Source organism: Trichechus manatus, unplaced genomic scaffold (assembly GCF_000243295.1).
Source record: "Trichechus manatus latirostris isolate Lorelei unplaced genomic scaffold, TriManLat1.0 scaffold00061, whole genome shotgun sequence".
NCBI lineage: Eukaryota > Metazoa > Chordata > Mammalia > Sirenia > Trichechidae > Trichechus > Trichechus manatus.
Window position 1 is genome coordinate 4,329,866 of NW_004443997.1, and position 18,656 is coordinate 4,348,521.

The 18,656-nt window shown below is 41.6% G+C and overlaps 1 protein-coding gene across 3 annotated transcripts in view; it reads left to right on the forward strand.

The window, feature by feature from the left end:
- The window catches only part of CORO1C (coronin 1C), an 85,243-nt gene that overhangs the window by 31,788 nt on the left and 34,799 nt on the right, over window positions 1-18,656 (forward strand). The window lies entirely within an intron of this gene.

Consider the following 18,656-nt stretch of genomic DNA (forward strand, 5'->3'; position numbering starts at 1 on the left):
AATGCCATTCCGAAGATGTTTCAATTGGAAGGCAATTCTTTTTTTTTTTCATCCACCCATCCATCCATCATCCACCAGACACCCATCCTCCATTCATCCATCCATCCATCCATCTACCCTGATACTATATGGCATTCATGGGTGGGGTTTTTGTTTGTTTGTTGTTGTTGTTGTTGTTGAGAATATACACAGCAAAATATACACCAGTTCAACCATTTCTACATGTACAGTTCAGTGACATTGATTACATTCTTCGAGTTGTACAGCCACTCTCACCCTCCTTTTCTGAGTTGTCCCTCCCCCCTTAACATAAACTCACTGCCCCCTAAGGTTACTCTGGCTGCTTTTTAATCCAGGCCAAGGCTGAGCCCAGCAAAGGTGAGTGGCCGAGTGGTCCCTCTAGACAGTTCTGTACCTGGGGAGCTCTCAGAAGGATCCACTGTGGCAGCTGGGCCTAGCCTGTGAGCACAGGTGACTCTCCTTTTTCTTTCCTTCTGTCCTAGTCAGCTAGTGTTGCTGTAAGAGAAATACGACAAGTGGATGGCTTTATCAAGCAGAAGTTTATTCTCTCACAGTCTAGGAGGCTAGAAGTCCAGATTCAGGGTGTCAGCTCCAGGGGAAGGCTTTCTCTGCTCTGGAAGAAGGTCCTTGTCATCAGTCTTCCTCCGGACTAGGAGCTTCTCAGTGCAGGGACACTGGATCCAAAGGATGCACTATTCTCCTGGCTGTTGTTTCTTGGTGGTATGAGGTCCCCTTGTATCTCTGCTTGCTTCTCTCTTTTATATCTCAAAAGAGATTGGTTTAAGACACAAACTAATCTTGTAGATTGAGTCTTGCCTCATTAACATAACTGCCACTAATCGCATCTTATTAACATCATTTACAACACAGGAAAATAACATCATATGACAAAATGGTGGACAGTCACACAATACTGGGAATCATGGCCTAGCCAAATTGATACACATATTTTTGGGGGACACAGTTCAATCCATAACACCTTCCTAAGACACTGTTTTTTGCCTAGTTGTTACCTAGACCGGACCCTCCAGGAACACTTGCATCTAGCTTTTGCTGTGGTTAGTTTCCTAGTCTACACCAGAAAGCAGCCCATAGATTGGTGGTATTGAGTGATGTGTTTATCCCCTCCTCAGAAGTGCAGTGTTGAAGGGAAAAAAGGAAGAGGGCACCAAGTACATAATGAACCCAGTAATCCTAATGCAGGGCTCTTTAGCTTTGAATCCCACTGATGTCAAGTCGATTCTGACTCGTAGCAACCCCATAGGATTTCCGAGGCTGTAAATCTCTATGGAAGTAGACTGCTACATCTTTCTCGCACAGAGCCACTGGTATAGACATTCCTAAAACATCAGTGTCTTTGCGTCTGTGAAATAGTTTTATGCTGGGGGGCTGCTTTTCTTTAATAGTTAAAAAAAAAATCCCCAAGTATCCTAATATAAAGCGATGCTTGAAATCAGGATTGCAGGAAATTATGTTTTTAAATGTGCACTAGGCTCCAGTATATGTTGTTACCATCTGGGATCATTTTAAACAAAAATCTTAAGAGATGGGTATGGTTTCTAATAAATATCTGAGGGATTTCTGGTACTGTTCCTCTTTTTTTGTTTCTGATTTAGAGACAGGCAGGTTGGTTTTGGTGACACCTTTGGAGCTTTCTGTGTTGTGCAGTGGTTAAGCAGTTCGAGTGCTAGCCGAGAGGTTGGTGGTTTGAACCCACCAGCTGCTCTGAGGGAGAAAGATGTGGCAGTCTGCTTCTGGAAAGATTACAACCTTGGAAACCCTATGGGGGAGTTCTGTTCTGTCCTGTAGGTTTCCTGTGATGGTTAAGGTTGTGTCTGTAGAGAACCTAGCCTAAGATAGTTGCTATGAGTCAGAATCGACTCAACGGCAAGGTTTTGTTTTTTTTGGTACGTATTAATATTGATATGCACATACTGATCTTAAAGTGGATCGTGAGTGACCTTTTCAGAAAGGCCCCCATTAAAAAACATGGCTTTCCGTGAATTTCTCTTCAAAGCTAGTTAGTGGTTTACTGTTGTATACTTGTGAAGCTTGTGGTTAGATTCTGGGAGAATATTTATGTGTCTGACATGGTCTTTGTTTTCTAGGACTTAAAATCTAAAGTGGAAAGAGTAATAGGGACAAATACATTTAAGGACACAAACCCAGAAAGAGAGAAGCGTAGGAATGAATTATGTTTAAGTGTGTGGTGTATGAAGTTTTTGTTAAGAAGGGTTTATTAGAGAAAAAGTGGGATTTTAGGAGGTCACTGCTGGAGGAATCTGGAAAGTGCTCCATCCTGGGGTGGGGCGATTCAGATCAGCACACATGATTCCGGATCTGCTTCCATCAAGCTGTGGCATGCCACTCTGTCAGAACTTTTCAAGGGGTGGCTTAGTACATTTTCTTATTCTTTAGTCTCTCAGAGGATGAATAACAGCAGTCCTGCTGAACAGAAGTCAGCTTTGTAGTTTTGGCTATGAGGGGTACTTTTTTTTTCTTGCTGCAACTGCACAAGCTGCCTTGTCTCAAGAGCAAACAGGTTTTCAGTGCCCCCCCCCCACCCCCCCAACTCCACCAGTTTGGCCTGAACATGCCTCTTCCTGCTGTGGGACTAAATCACCCTCCCTTATCCCTGTTGTGAGCCAGGGTGGCTCATGCAAACATATGGCACCATTTCTGGTTAGGTGTGTGCATGCACACACAGACACACACACACACACACTCACTCACTCACTAACCGACACACACTCACTCACTAAGACTTCAGATCACAGCCTACAACTCTGGCTGTAATCAAAGCGGGGGGCATGGTTATGAACAACCCGTAGTTACGAGAACCAAGCGCTGTAAAGCTTATCACATTAAAATTTCAAGGTACATACAATGGTTTGTAATAACAAATGGGTGCTGCTTTGCGACTTGCATCACAACATTACTGTTATTGTTATTACTGTATTATTATGTTATAGAAGTTTTAGTGTAGCTGGAAGTGTTTCTTTAATGTTTTTGAGCAGAAAAGTATGCTGTGTACTATATACTAAGACAAACATTTGACTAACTGACATTAGCTACAAACTGTACCTAACTGTTCCTATTTATGTACAAATTCGACCTGAAGACAGACTTAGGAAGCAAACTTGTTCATAGTCTGGGGACTGCGTGTGTATGCTCTTGATCTTAACATTCACGTGGAAGGACCATATGCTCTGGATGGCTGATACCTTCCCTAATTGCTGTTTTCCTTCCTCCCTTGACTGTTTCTATGGTGAAAGAACTTTGGTAAATTGGAATGGTGGTTGATTTCATTCTTGTAACTGCTGGGAGAGTAGCTCCACTCTGAGCCATGATGGAAGGGGTACAGATAGGCCTCTGCTAACCTTTTGGCTCACTATCTCTTCCTTTCTCCTTCTAGCCTCCCTGGTGTAGCTGTGCAGTGCCTTCTTACACACAGTTACACTTCTTCCCTTTATTTTAGGAACTGTCTGTGGGACTGTTTGGAATCTTTCGTTCTTTAGGCCTATGAACTATCATTTCAACTCATTTTGCAGTCTTCCTCAGCAGGGGTTTTTCAAAAGAATGAAGTCCTACAGAAAATAATTTGAGTGACTCTTTTCTTAGCTCTCCCAAGCATTATTCATAGCTTGTTGTTAGGTGCCGTCGAGTTGGTTCTGACTCATAGCGGCCCTAGGTACAACAGAACAAAACCCTGCCCGGTCCTGCGCCATCCTCGTGATTATTATTATGCTTGAGCGCATTGTTGCAGCCACTGTGTCAGTCCATCTCATTGAGGGTGCATAGCTAGTGCCTTCTAAATGCATAGACGAGAAGTTTATTTTATATAATGGCTGCCTTAGTAGGACATTAGGATTTAATTCTCTCACAGAATTTGAGTTGAGAAGGGCTGCTTTATTTTTCTGTTAGGTTTATTGAGGAAGACATCTTAATTCATTTCAGTCAGTATTCTAAGTGCCTAACTAATGATGGTACTCGATGGTCTCTCCTTACTGTAGAAAACTCCACTCAGATGTTACCTCCTCTGATTCCATGAGATAGAGGAAATCATCCTTTGGATTCTCCAAGCAGCTTGTCCATACCACTGCTATCAGGCTACATTATCACGTTGTATTATAATTATTTTCTTATCTACTTAATAGAGTGGTTCTCCAGAATCTTGTTTTACTGAATCGTGATAGCCTCAAGATGGCCTCTAGTAATTCTCACCTCTGGTATTCATGCTGTGGTGTGGGTCCCTTGCATGTTAAGTAGGGTTGATCTGTGTAAACAGTAGGATATTGTGCAATTGATGACATGGGACTCCTGAGACTCGGTCATGAGATCATGGTGGATTCCTCTTTGCTTTCTTTTGTTTCACTTGTTGGCAGAAGCCAGCTGCCATGTTGTGAGGACACTCAAGCAGTGTTGTAGAAAGGTCCACAGAACCTGCTCCCAGCAGCCACCACCAACTTACCAACCATGTGAGTGAGCCATCTTGAAAGCGGATCCTCCAGCACTATGTGTAACTTCGATTTATGTTACTCGTTTTTAGGAAAAAGTCTGAAATGTTAACATTGATGGTGGGATTAAAGATGATTTTTATTTACTTTACATTTACTTTTTTCAAAATATTCTACAGTGAATTTATTATATGTATAAATTATTTTTTAAAACTATTAGTGATAATTGGAAATGGAGCAACCAGAACAGAAATAATGAGAATGTTCATGCATTGTGAAGAATGTAGCCAATTTCACTGAACAACTTGTGTAGAAATTATTGAATGGGAACCTAAACTGCTGTGTAAACTTTCACCAAAAACACAATAAAATACTATTAAAAAAAAAAAAAACAAAACCAATTAATGATATTAACAGAGCATACTGTTGTTTAAGACAGTATTTTTAAAAAATCACATTCATTCATTCATGTACTCATTCATCCAGTGTTTGAGTGCCTGTTCTGTGCCAGGACCTGTGTTGGGTTCTTGCTTTTAAAAAGCTTCTGTATCCTTATTCTCTCCAATGGGGGACTTTGTGTATGTATAACGTGCTCTGACATGGTCTGAGAGGTAATTTCCAGCTAGGTCTTGGAAGTCAAGGAAGATATCGCAGAGAAGGTTCTAGTTATTTGAATTTGGGTTTCTCCTGTGTGCAGGAGCTAGGGATGAAACGGAGGAGGAGCCCAGCTGATCCATTAAACTGATAAATAAGAAGAGGTGCTCCGGCCTCAGGAGGGCAAAGAATGAAGGGTAGCCTTACCTCAGCTTCCTGGATCTCTGGGAGTTTAGGTTGATTTTTCTGGTCTAGGAGAAATGGGATGTTTGGTTAGAGGGCTTAATAAGAGGAGCCAAAGGGTAGCTTTTTGGTAGAAAATTATGATTTCTTCGCTCTTTTTGTCTTCACTTCCAGTGTAAATAGTACAGAATTAGTATTTTCCTTTATCATTTATGGGGAAAAGAACTAGAATAAGCACTGTTGTCCATTTTAGAATTTTTTTTTGTTATAACTGGATCTACCTAGCATCTTTGCTGTGTATCATCTTCAGGAAAAGGCAGTAACTCCATGTCATCTTCACAAGAATGAGACTCCAGAATGACATTAGAATGTGCTTAGCGGGTCTCCTTCATAAGTGATGTCTCGGTTCGTGCAGTCGGTAGAGCTGCCGTCATACCTCTTTTGTGCAATTGTAGAAACTGACACTCAGATCGAGTGAACTGCCCAAAGCTGTGGGTCTCTCATGGGTAGAAGTTAGGCATTTTGAGTCATTATTTGATTTGTACATGGTGCGTGTATTTTTTTAATTTAAAAATTTTTTTTTCCACTGAGGGTGAAGGATTTTTTTGTATAGAAACCATGGTCTAATTGACACTTAATCCTTGGTATTCTTTTTCTGTGATTTGAAGGTTGAATAACAAAAGTACTAGCTTGTCAGGGCTTTGATTCTGCCAGCTCGGAGAATTTTCGTAAGGTTTGGAAACTTGGTCTCCACCATGCCTTGAAGTAAGGACAATGATGGAATAGCGGTGGTGTGCCCTGTTGAGGGTTTCCTTTAAGTGCCAGGCGCCGTGCTGATCGGGGCCCTTTTCATGGACTATTTCAAAGGGAGGGGCCTGTCTCCTGATGGTGCTTTTCTGTGTGACCCCAGCCACTGCCCTGCACCTGCTGCGTCTCTCCCTACTGTACGCCGCTGGCAGGCCATTTCCATTTTCACAAATGGCAGTGCTCTGGTTTGGACAAGGGGGACGGTGCCCGTCGCCCTTTGTACACACAGATGTGGGTGTTTGGCACATGGCGGCTTTGGTGTTACGGGCAGGACATTTTATCCAGGGCCAGTGTCCTCGTGTGTTGTGTGATGCCCATTCTCTGTCTCCTGAAAGAGATGCTGTCTGATTCCAGGAGCACCTTCAGCTGTCAAGTGCATGGGCCCTGAGAAGGGGGCGGGGTGGTGGGGGCACCAGGTGCAGAACAATGGCTCCCAAATTATGTCACGAGCTGCCAGCCACACAAGCACTGCACAGCCTCATTACCACATGAAGTGCCACAGAAGGGCCTTTTCATTTGCTCCCGGTGACTGTGTTTTCCATAGTCTTGCTTGGAGCTGGGAGGGGGCACCCTGCTCACCCCCAGTTAACAATGGAGCACAGAGTCCTGGCAGAAGGAACCTCACAATGTGCCCCGGGGCTATTTTTGATGACAGTGAGTGGCTGTGACTCAGTGTGTGCCCGGGCAGATGACGGCTTCCTCCCTCCCCTCCCCTTCCTCCGCCCTAGAGATGAGCAGGCAGCCTGCGCTTTGTGCCTTGCCTTGCCGCCTCTCCTCCCGCTGCAGTTCACTGATGGGTCCACAGCAGCCGGCCAGCAGGCCTGACAGGGCTCTGACAGTGGTTTTTACCATATATGGCCATCAGCGCGCTCTGCTCTGGGGCTGTCAGCCGGCCAGGATCATTTCCTTCCTTGGCTTTGATTGGCTGCACGTGAGCTCAAAGAATGGTGGGATCTGGGAGTGTGTGGTGAAGGGAAGCCACCGAGTCAAGTGCAAAGAGCGCTTAACTCTTTCCTGGTTTTCTGGAGTCCGTTCAGAGCACGTAGACAAGTGCTGTGGGCAGAAACTCTCAGCGCAAAACACCTGATACCCAAAGCCAGGAAAACTGCCGTGTCTTAGGCAAAGAAAAGGTTTCTGACTACAGGATTCCTCAGAAATAGAGTCAGGGTATAACGGACAACTTTCTGCAGTCATGCTCTGTCTAGAAGCCGTGTTATAGCCATATGTAGCAAATGTTCTGCCCCTGCCAACGGGGTATCTGGATTAGGTAGGGAGGGCCTAACTTGGAGGGTAGGGAGGCAGAGCACACGTCTGCTTTCTCAGAAGATCCGTGACTTGGGTTTCTTTACTGGCGGAAGCTCTAAGTCATGCTTGAATGATACAGACTACTGAATTGGGTCTATACTTTGGTTCTCATGCTTGTTTAGAACCCCTGCAAGAAGTGAACCGGCTCAGCCATGGAGCCCAAGGCCTTTACTTAAAAAAAAAAAAAAAAGTTATAGCGTTTTTCTGTTTTGCGTCCTCACTTCAGAAAGAGTGCATTTTTATTCTGAGGCTTGTGGGTAAACCAGTGCAGAATTGAGACTGGAAGGGTAACCCTGGAGCCCTCGTTGTTCACAGAGGGTCCTGATGGAGAAACACCCAGCATTCTTTGCTCACGGTGAGGGATCAGGTGTCCGATCACTCTCCTTTCTGGTTTGATAGTGAATGCTTTGGTTTAATTTTCTGTATTTGCACTTATGTCTATAGTTTCATGGCCAAGCTTTTGCTTTCAAGTTGCATTTTGTTTTGACCAGGTTCTGCCTCATGTTGGATTCCTGGATTTTGTTGGTTCTTGACCCAGAGCATCATATGGAATTACATGTCTGCACTGATGAGCAGAAAGTACTAGGTTTCTTTTACCTTATAAACTTTTTAAGTCAGGAAGTTAGTAAATACAGCTTCTCTGGTTGCTATTGCGTATTTAGGCATCATTGAGTAAGGAAATGTAAACCCTTCCACTTTTTTGCTTTCTGATAATAATATATTGATAGTTTTACAGTAATTTCCCTGAAATTCTTAAAGGACTTTAAATATGGTCTATTCAGTGTTAGGAGCCCTGGTGGCACAGTGGTTAAGAACTTGGCTGCTAACCAAAATGTCGGCAGTTTGAATCCACCAGGCGCTCCTTGGAAACCCCATGGGGCAGTTCTGCTCTGTCCTAAAGGATTGCGATGAGTCAGAATCAATTTGATGGCATTGGGTTTATTTTTTAATTTTTATTATTCAGTGTTAAACTAGGAGCCCTGGTGGCACAGTGGTTAAGCGCTTGGCTGCTAATCAAAAGGTCAGCGATTCAAACCCACCCAGCAGCTGAGGGAGAGAAGACCTGGCAATCTGTTCCCTTAAAGATTACAGCCTAGGAATCCCTATGGGGCAGTTCTGCTCTGTCATGCAGGGTCTCCATGAGTTGGGATCGACTTGACGGCACACAACAACAGCAACAATTCAATTTTAAAACTAGCTTGTGGAGAGGACCATGATGCCAAATTTACTTTCAGTTCTGCCCATAAAGACTGTTCTTCACTCACAGGCAGGTGAGGTCTCTACAGAACCACACTGCCTCTCCCTGGAAGCTTTAGTTGCTAGCTTACCTTACAGTAGTGGGTAACCCAATCTGTCTGTTTTATTCCAGGACACCTCCTCTTACCCTCAAGGTTGGTGTTTCTGGTTCCCTTAAATGTTTTATTCCTGGGCCATGAGCTGTCACTCACTGACTAGCCTGTCAACAGGTCGTAAACTGTGTGCATCAGTCTGTTTGGCCTGCTGTAGAAGTCCCTGTCTTGTTATCCACACCACTCTCCCCTGTCCCACGGCCATAGCCACTATAGCTCCTCCCTGTGGAGCAACAGAAACTCAGGAGACTCCAACAGAACATGTATCCACATAAATAATGCTTTCATGAGAAAAAGGAAGTGGAAAAACAGGGAAGCCCACTTAATACACATCCTTTTTTGACTCCTTTGAACTCTGCACATTGTGAATGGAGCCCTTATATTTGGGTTGAAAACTTGTCCTTTGCTTCCGAGCACGTGTTTGACTTGCGATTCTTCTTGCTGAGAGTTTACTGCCCCCAAGCCAGTAAAGAGTTATTATTGGTGCTTTTGAAAGTCTGCTTTCAATTTATGGCCTGTGTGATAACAGTTATTGAAATTTGGGCTCATAATTTTGATAAGCCCTTTTCCCCCCTAAAATGAAAACTTTTAAGTATATAAAGTAGGGGTGAACAGTTAGGACAAGCTTTAACTGTACCTTGTTCCTTGAGTCAGGTTATGTAAAATGCCTTTGATTGCCACACCCAGGATGAGGTGGGGGCTGTTTAGATCTTTATGTCTAAGGGTGGTGTGACCAGTCTGGGTAATAGGCACACATGACTGCAGATTAGAAATTGGGAAAGTACCAGGAAATGAGACAGCTGCCTGTGCTGGACTAGATAAGGAAGCCAGAGGGTGGAAAGCAGTCAGAATGGTTTTCATTTCCATGATTGAACTCCAGAGTACAGTTTAAGAAGAAATCGTACATGGAATACCTTAAACATCTTAAAGGGAATATTTGATTTGACTGATAAAATTCATGACTGTCCCATTTTATCACCATTAAGAGCTTATTAGCTTTGTAAAAACATGTTAGTTACAAGAAGGTATAAGCCTGCTGGGTAAAGTTTTGTATGGTTTTAACAGTGTCACGTCTTCATCCTTGAGGAAACCAATAATTATTAGATTGATCCTCTTTACCACCAATTTGCTTGCATCTTCAGCCTAATACTGAGCAAGCTAATGAGTGGATCAAAAACAATTATCATGTGAGGGGGTCACTCTGACATTAAGAAATAGTCATTCCGAGTGATCTATTGTATAATACATAGGACTTGTTGGAAACATCACAATGTTGGATTTTGAGGGTTGGTTTAGGAAGGTGAGAATGCCTGCAGGTACATCTGTAATGCGCCATTAGCTCCTTTAAAAACAGTCCCAGAGTGGAGCTCCTTCATAGAAACAAATATGAGAAATTTTCCATACATGTTTGTTGGTATATTAGAATTTTTTGATTGTGCAGTACCACCGTCAGCATGTAGGGTGAGTGCACTCCTTAAATACAGGTTCCTTTGTGGAATGAGGTGTGATACAAATAAGTAAGATACACTATTAGTTGTAGGTGGAAGCAGTTGTGGTTTTCCATTAAAATTAATGGAACTATCCTCACAACTAGAAATCTCTTTTCATAAGAGTTACATTGAATTTTAGGAAACCCTGGGGGCGTAGTAGTTAAGTGCCACAACTGCTAACCAAACGGTCGGCAGTTCGAATCCACCGGGTGCCGCTTGGATACTGCGGTGCAGTTCTTCTCTGTGCCATAGGGTCGCTGTGAGTCGGAATTGATTTGACAGCAGCAGGTTTGGTTTTTCAGGTTTGCATTGAATTTTGTATACCTCAAGAGGAATGTTTCTCCAAGTTATTTAAAAATAAAATTTTAGAGCAAGTAGATAGTTATGTATTTATTGATGCTTAAAATTTGATTTTCACCTTTTTTTTTTTATCCCCCAAAAGTGCCAGATGGAGGAAAACGTTGAGTAACCCTGTGGGTTTAGTTGAAGTATCAGTCTTCAGGAGCTCAGCTGAGTCTTTTGGCTGCTTTGGAATTTTAAAGAACTTTCCCCAAACCCGAAGCAAATGATAGTCTAGGAGGTTTTCGGCCACCGTGAGAGTAGCTGGCTGGAACATGCTCAAAGCCATCAACCTCAGCTTGGGCCAGCCATGTGGAAATTTTGCCCTAACACCTCTCCCTTGTGCCAGCTGTACACACTTCAGAGGCCGAATTTTCCCTTGGGCTCGTGTTGCTTGCTTGGCCCTGGGCAGGCCACCAGATCTTTCAGATAATAATGTCTTTAAGCCAGCGTCCCGACCTGTTTCATGAATGTCCCACATGTTTATGAACTGAGCTTTGGGCCAGCGGCTTTGGGAGCCTTGGTGTTGGTCATTTTCTTCACTTGTTGAGTTGCTGGTAATCCCAGCTACTTGGGAGTTTTGTCTAGAGAGGTACAGTAAAAGCTATCCTACAGTGTATGATGGGGACTCATAAGTGATTAATAAATTAAGAATATATATATATAGTGGAGAGCCTAAATGGCTGGCGGACTTACTGTATTATCACTTTAATCTTTAATTCCATGCTAGAAAAGTAGTGATATTCTAGTTGGTGCAACTGAAGTGACTTATCCTGAATGGAACACTGATGAAATAAATCAGTGGACTGATTTGTTAGTAAAATGAAATTATTTTGTATATAAGTCTTGGAAAATTGATGGGAGGTTCTTAAAATAAGTCATCTTTTAGTCGAACAAGTTATCTAAAAGCTGTCATTGAATTCTTATAAATCTTCCTTCTGGCTTCAGCATTTATATAAATTAGTTGTCACCATGAATGCAGTGGGTGTATTTCCGAATAGCCTTTCATGATCTAGAGCATTAGACATGGATTCCTTGGTTTATTCACTGAATGATAAATGAGTATGTGTCATGGGTATGAATGAGAAATGCATTCTCATTAGATCCCAGTGCAAAATGCCTTTCAGAAATAATGTCTCCTCGTCTTTACCATATAAGGCCATTATTGGTATTGTTTCCTTCAGTTTGCACGTACTTGAGCTCTCAGCAGTTTATAATCGCCCAGCTTTGCGTTTTTAGTGACATATGCTCATTTGGTGAAATACATCGTCATGGTTTTGTTTTGATTTGATTTTGTTATGGGTAAGAAGGTATTTGGAAGTATAAGCCGTCAAAAGCAAGAAAGCTGAGGACTTGACCGTGTTTGTGAACATCCTATATGTAAAACAAGTCTTCAAACTGGTTTGTTCTGGTTCGAACCCCTGCTGAGAATTTGCATTTCTGACAAGTACCACCCCCCCACCACACACACTGCCTTTGAGTCAATTCCAACTCATAGCAACCCCCACAGAGTTTACAAGGCTGTAAGTTTCTATGGAAGTGGACTGCCACACCTTTCTGCCTCGGGAGCCACTGGTGGTTTCAAACCTTCGCCCTTTCGGTTAGCAGTCGATCGCTTTAACCACGGCGCCACCAGGGCTCCTAACAAGTTCACAGGTGATGCTAATGCTGCTGGTTAGGGACCAGTTCTGAGAACCCCTAGCAGGGCAGTGGTTCTCAGAATTTATTATACATAAGAATCACCTGGGGATCTTGTTAAACTGTAGATTCTGTTCTAGTATATCTGGGGTGGAAATGCAAATTCTCAGCGGGGGCTGGAACCTGAGCGAATCGGTCTGAAGCCCTGATGTAAGAGGATCAGTGTTGGTTCCCACTGCCTGTTTCCTCGCACTCCTTCTCCTCTTTGTCCCGCTAGCACTGTCAGACTTCTAGTGAGTCCCTTTCTCTTGTGCTGCAATAGGACGCTACTTTCCGTGGCTTGTTTGTTGTAAGGATTTGTGATGACATCACCGACAGAGGAAGCAGCTGTTTGCAGAATATCTTTTTTTTTTTTTTAACGCTGTGTTTCTGATGGCCAGCTGCCAGTAATTTTAAAGTTACTTCTGTGCCCGTTCCACAAACCCGTGGCATTTTGGAAATTTTTCCCCCTCCAAATCTAGTATAGATGGTCAGTGATAATTTAAGTCTTCACTTCTTGATTTTCACTCTGCCTCAGTTTTTTTATTTAGAAAACAGGGACAATAAAGTCCCTGTATCATAAAGGTTGTTGTGAGAAAGTCAATAGAAAGGTCTTCGAACAGTTCTTAGCATATAAGCACTCTAAAAATGTTAGTTGTTGTTATAATTATTATTATTAGTTTTTGATAGAAAGGAGGGAAATCGGTAGCAGTTACCTGTTAAATGACATTCAGGTTCCTATAAAAATATTGGACTTTTAAGTACTTTTGTTCTATAGACTTATCAGGGCTGAGCTGGGAATGGCAGAGATGCTTATTCCTTTTCTTAAATATTTAATTTTACTGAAGAATATTGGTGAATAGATCTTTACTTTTAGCCAAAGTTGCTTAATTTTAACTTAAAAAAAAAAGTCATTTAGTAAGCTTTTCAGCATGTGACTAAGAACAGCTAGTATCGGTACTTCCAGACTCCCCTCAAATTTGTTTCGTATCGGGTAAAAGCTCTTCTTAATCCAGATTGAAAAAAGTCATTTGGTGTCCTTAGAAGTTCTGGGTTCAGTGACTATATTTTATCATCAGGGATGCCAGGTGTGGTTTGCTGGAGAGGGAGAGAGCCTAAGAATGCAAATACCCTGAGATAAAATAAAATGATTCAGGTAGAAAAACATTTTTCCTGAGCATTGAATTTTTAAAAAAATTTAAAGTTAGTAGTGAAACATTGTATTCCTCAATTTCATTATCAAATAAATTAATAGGACACTTGCATACTCATCCACAAGATTAAACTGATGTTAATATTTTGCCGTGTTTGTTTCATAGCTCTCTTTTTTGGGGCGGGGGGGGGAAACATAACCTATGTAGCTAAATTATCATTCCCTGCACCTTCCTTTTTTCTTCTTCCCAAGAGGTAATCATTTCCTTAGAGTTGGTCTGTATCATATTTTTGTACTTTTGTTACATGTGTATGGATCTGTAACATATACTTTTGTGTGTTAAACTTTTACATAAATGATACTTACACTGAACAGCAGTTGAATTGCCTCTGTTTTTTCCCTATTCCCAGCGTGCTACTGTAAACAACCTTCTTGTACAAAATATGGGCTCGTTTCCCTCACAGAGACCACCTAGAAGTGGTATGTATGGCGACACATCTTCCACCTCCGTTGTTGTTAGTTGCTGTCGAGTCAGTTCTGACTCATGGCTGCACCATGTATGCAGAGTAGAACTGTGCTCCATAGGGTTTTCAAAGCTGTGACCTTTCAGAAGCAGATTGCCAGGCCTGTCTTCCAAGGCGCCTGGGTTTGAATTGCCAGCCTTTCGGCTAGTAGTCGAACCCTTAACCGTCTACCCCCAAAGCAAACAACACTGCTGTCGAGTCAATTCCGACTCATAGCGACACTATAGGACAGAGTAGAACTGCCCCACAGGGTTTCCAAGTCTATAAATCTTTACAGAAGTAGACTGCCACATCTTTCTCCTGGCTTAACTGTCTAGCTGCTACCAAATTGCTCTCAAAAGGAATTGTAAGAGGATATTCTCCTGCAAGAGTCCACACGAGTTGTCCTTTCCTGTCCTAAAGGTCAGCTGTTCGAACCCACGGGAGAAAGATGTGGCAGTCTGCTTCCATAAAGATTACAGCCTTGGAAACCCCACTAGGGCAGTTCTACTCTGTCATATAGGATTGCTGTCAGAATCGACTTGATGGCAGTGGGTGTTTTTTTTTTTTTTTTAATTATCAATGAGATTGATTATCTTTTCATATATTTATTGGCTATTCAGGTTTCTTTCCCTGTGAGGTGGAAGATGTGTCCCCTCTGCTCCTCAGCCATACCACTTCTATTTTGTACAAGAACGATGTTTTACTGCAGCACTGTTGGGAATATGGAGAAAATAGAAGCAATTCAACTGCTGTTCAGTATAAGTGTCATTTATGTAAAAGTTTAACACACACAAAATAAAAAGTATTATCATTCCTTGCTCCTGCCATTTGCCCATTATTCTATTGGGTTGTGTGTTGACTTTGTCCATTATATATGTTGCATATGTCTTCTCCCAGTCTGAAACCTGTCTTTTCACTTTGCTTATGTTTTTTGAAAACAACTCACACGGAATTTGGTTTATTTATTCATTTTTTATGTCAATCTTTATAGGCTTAAAATTTTCTTTCTTATGCTGTCTTTTGTATCAAGGTGATGCAGTCCTTATGCAATGAATTGAGTGGCATACCCCTTTTTTTCTATTCTCTAGAAAATGTTTTTTGAGTAAATAAGGAGATTATCTGTTTTATCTGGAGTTTTCAAATATATTGTCACATGTTATTCCTAGTATTCTCGTGTTCTGTAAATTTCTATCATATTTGTAAGTGATGCCTCCCTCCCCTTTTTTTATTGCTGATATTCTCTGATTTTCTGATCTATCCAGTTTTGTCGATTCTGTTTGTTATCTGTTTTCTTTCCCTGTAATGTCTACTCTTATAACTTTATGCTTTTTGGGTGTACTCTGTTCATTTTCTTTTCTTTTTTCAGGTGTATAATTTAGTGATATCAGTTACATTAATCATGTTGTGCAATCACCACCCATAGTACCCTGTTCATTTTCTGACTTTTAAGTTAAATGCTTAGCTCATTTATTTTCAGTCTCTTCTAATACATGCATTTTAAGGCTATACATTTTCCACTAAGATCTGCTTTACCTGCATACCGCAAGTTTTGCCATATCATGTCTTTATCGTTTAGCTGTAACTTTTTTCTATTGCCCATTATGATTTTTTAACCTGTCAACTCTTTAGTAAATTAAAGCATTTTAATATGCTTATGTGCATTTCCAGGATTTTTTCTCATTTCTTTGTTTCTATAATTGCTTTTGAGAAGTCTGTCCATATTTAGTCTAATTACTCTCTCTGTAGGTAAATCTGTCTTTTCTCTGTGGTTGCTTTTACAATTTTCTTTTTGTTTTAGGTGTTCTAAATTTCACCAGAATTTTAGTAGTTGTGGATTTATTTTTACTTATATTACTTGGGACTTGTTCTTGGTGAATTTGAAGACTGATACCTTTAATTGGACCTGGAAAATTCTCAGCCAGTATCTCGTCAATTTTTGCCTCTCTTGCATTCTCTTTATGCTGTTCTTCTGGAATGCCTATTAAAATGTGTGTCAGACCTCATCCCGGCCTCCCTGTGTCAGAATGTTTTAAATTATGAACTATCACATTTATAAGAATAAATCTATCATATGTATGTCTTAGTTAACTAGTGCCGCTGTAACAGAAATACCACAAGTAGGTGGCTTTAACAAACAAATTTATTTTCTGACAGTTTAGGAAGCTAGAAGTCCAAATGCAGGGTGCCACTCTAGGGGAAGGCTTTCTCTCTCTGTCGGCTCTGGAGGAAGGTTCTTGTCTCTTCAGCTTCTGCTTCCTGGTTCCTTGGAGATCTCCATGTGTCTTGGCATCTATCTTACCCCATCTCTGCTTACTTCTTGCTTGTTTAATTTCTTTTATATCTCAGAAGAGATTGACTCAAGACACACCCTGCAGTAATCCTGCCTCATTAACATGACAGAGACAACCCATTCCCAAATGGGATTATAACCACAGGCACAGAGGTTAGGATTTATAACACATTTCTGGGGGGCACAATTCAGCCCATAATAATATGGTTTAAATAATAACGATTGCTATTATTATAATAAAAGCAACACTTATATTATATAGGTCCACCACCACCAGCTTGCACGGTAGAACATTACCTGGGGTGATAGCTGGTAATGGTGGCAGTGAAAGAACTGTCTCACACAGTGTTTTGTGAGGATGCAATAAGAGAATTAGGTAAAAACACCTGGCATAGGTGGTTAGTAGCTGATCCTTTATTAAAGCAAAGAAGCCATCAGGAGGTGGTAGAGGGGATTCCAACACTTTTAAGTTTTGAGGTAACATTTATGGAGCACTTCAGGTGCTGGAACAGTAGTACTAAGTGCTTTTCCTTGTTTGTGTCCTTTAATTCTCCCAGCTCTTGAAGAGTGAACTATTCTTCTCATTTTACAGGTGAGGAAGTGAGGTTGAGAGATGAAGTACTTTGGCCTGTGCCTCACAGCTAGAAAATGGCAGAGCCACCTTTTAACACCCAGATTCTATGTAATACTGTTTTTGTTGCCATTTTCTTTGGTGAATTCCTTTTTTATGATTATTTTCAGGGGCTCCAAGCTGGGTTTAATTAGTTTTATAAGGATAAAGAGAGAGCACATGATAAAACCTAGGCCGTCTTCAGGTCTCAACTTAGAACTCACCTTTCTCTGCAGAAAACCTTCCCGAAGACTGAGGTCCCCACTCCTCCTGCCCACGCCTGGCTGAATGCCTTCTGTGGTCCTGCAGCCCCCGTGCCTGTCCTGGTAGAGCAGGTCTCCATTGTAATTGGCTGTTTAAATGTGTCTCCTCTCACTGGACTCCACGCTCAGCCAGGACGGGGCTGCAGGTTTGCTTCCGTGGCTCCAGCACTCAGCATGGGGCCTGGCCCATAAAAACTCACAAATAACACATATTTGTTCATTTTTAATGATGGCATAAATTAATATATTTTGCTAGAGAGCTAATAATAATAATATATGACAATCATTTTTTGTTGAACACTTCTAAGTAGATTCATTACATACTTTATACAGATCATTATAATAATAGTTATGATTTATCAAGCATTTAACTGCGCTAGTGGTGCAAATGGTTTGCACTCAACTACTATCCAAAAGGTTGGCAATTGGAATCCAGCTAGCAGTGCCACGGGAGAAAGGCCTGACAGTCCACTTCCATAAAATTAAAACCAAAAGCAAACCCGTTGCCATCAAGTTGATTCTAACTCATAGCAACCGTATAGGACAGAACGGAACTGCCCATGGGGTTTCCAGTCTTTAATCTTTACAGAAATAGGTCAACAGGTCTTTCTCCCTCAGACCGGCTGGTGGATTTGAACTGCCTTTAGGTTAGCAGCTGAGCAATTAATCACTGTGCCATCAGGGCTCCCTTTGTTTATCATTACAGACATTAAAAACCCTATGGAGCAGTTCAACTGTGACACACATGGGTTGCCATGAGTCAGAATCAACTCGATGGCAACAAGTCTGGTTTTCGTTTGGTTTTAGACCTTGTACTAAGAGCTAAAAAATGTTCTCTCATTTAATGCTCACGGTAATCCTGGGAGATATGTATTCTTGTTACCATTTTACAGATGATGAGCTGAAGCTTAGAGAGATTATGTGACTTACCCAAGGTCGGTTACACGCTGTTTAAGCAATAGAGCCTGGATATGAATCCATATCTGCCTGATTCTAGAGCCCATGGTCTTCCTTTTAGCATATAGCTTCTCTGGAGATTTTCATAGTTGAGTCAAAGTTGGGGAAATCATGGAATTTACAGATCTTGAAAAAATTGCCAAGAAGCCTGCCATAACAAGAGAGCAACAAAAACATCAACAATAGGTTGTTAAGATGTTGCAGTGATTCCTTTTAATACCCCTGCTTCTAGAGCGTACGGGACCTCAGCATGGACTGGCATTAACCTGTTCAAAAAAGGAAGAAGCTTTTGTTACAGCTGTTGTTGCAGTAGCCATTGTCTTGGTTGACCCCATTCCTAATTTGTAAGTCACCTTAAATAAGAAAACTGGTCTGATAAGCCAGGTTGACTTTTAGATTCAAATGTGTGACAAGAGCAAATTGTGATGGCTGTTTATGACCAACATGAAACATTTTATTCTTAATGAGATGTGGAACTAGAAAATGGGGGAAGTCTAAGTTGGTGTTGATTAGACTCTCTGGTTGGCATTTGTGTTGATTGAAAGACAATGGGGAGACCGAGCCATTAAAATGTAGTATGTCTGCCCCTTAGCCCCTAAACAATAGCTAAAGCTTTTTGTCGCATTACTGTGATGGCTCACAGTGCCATTTAGTT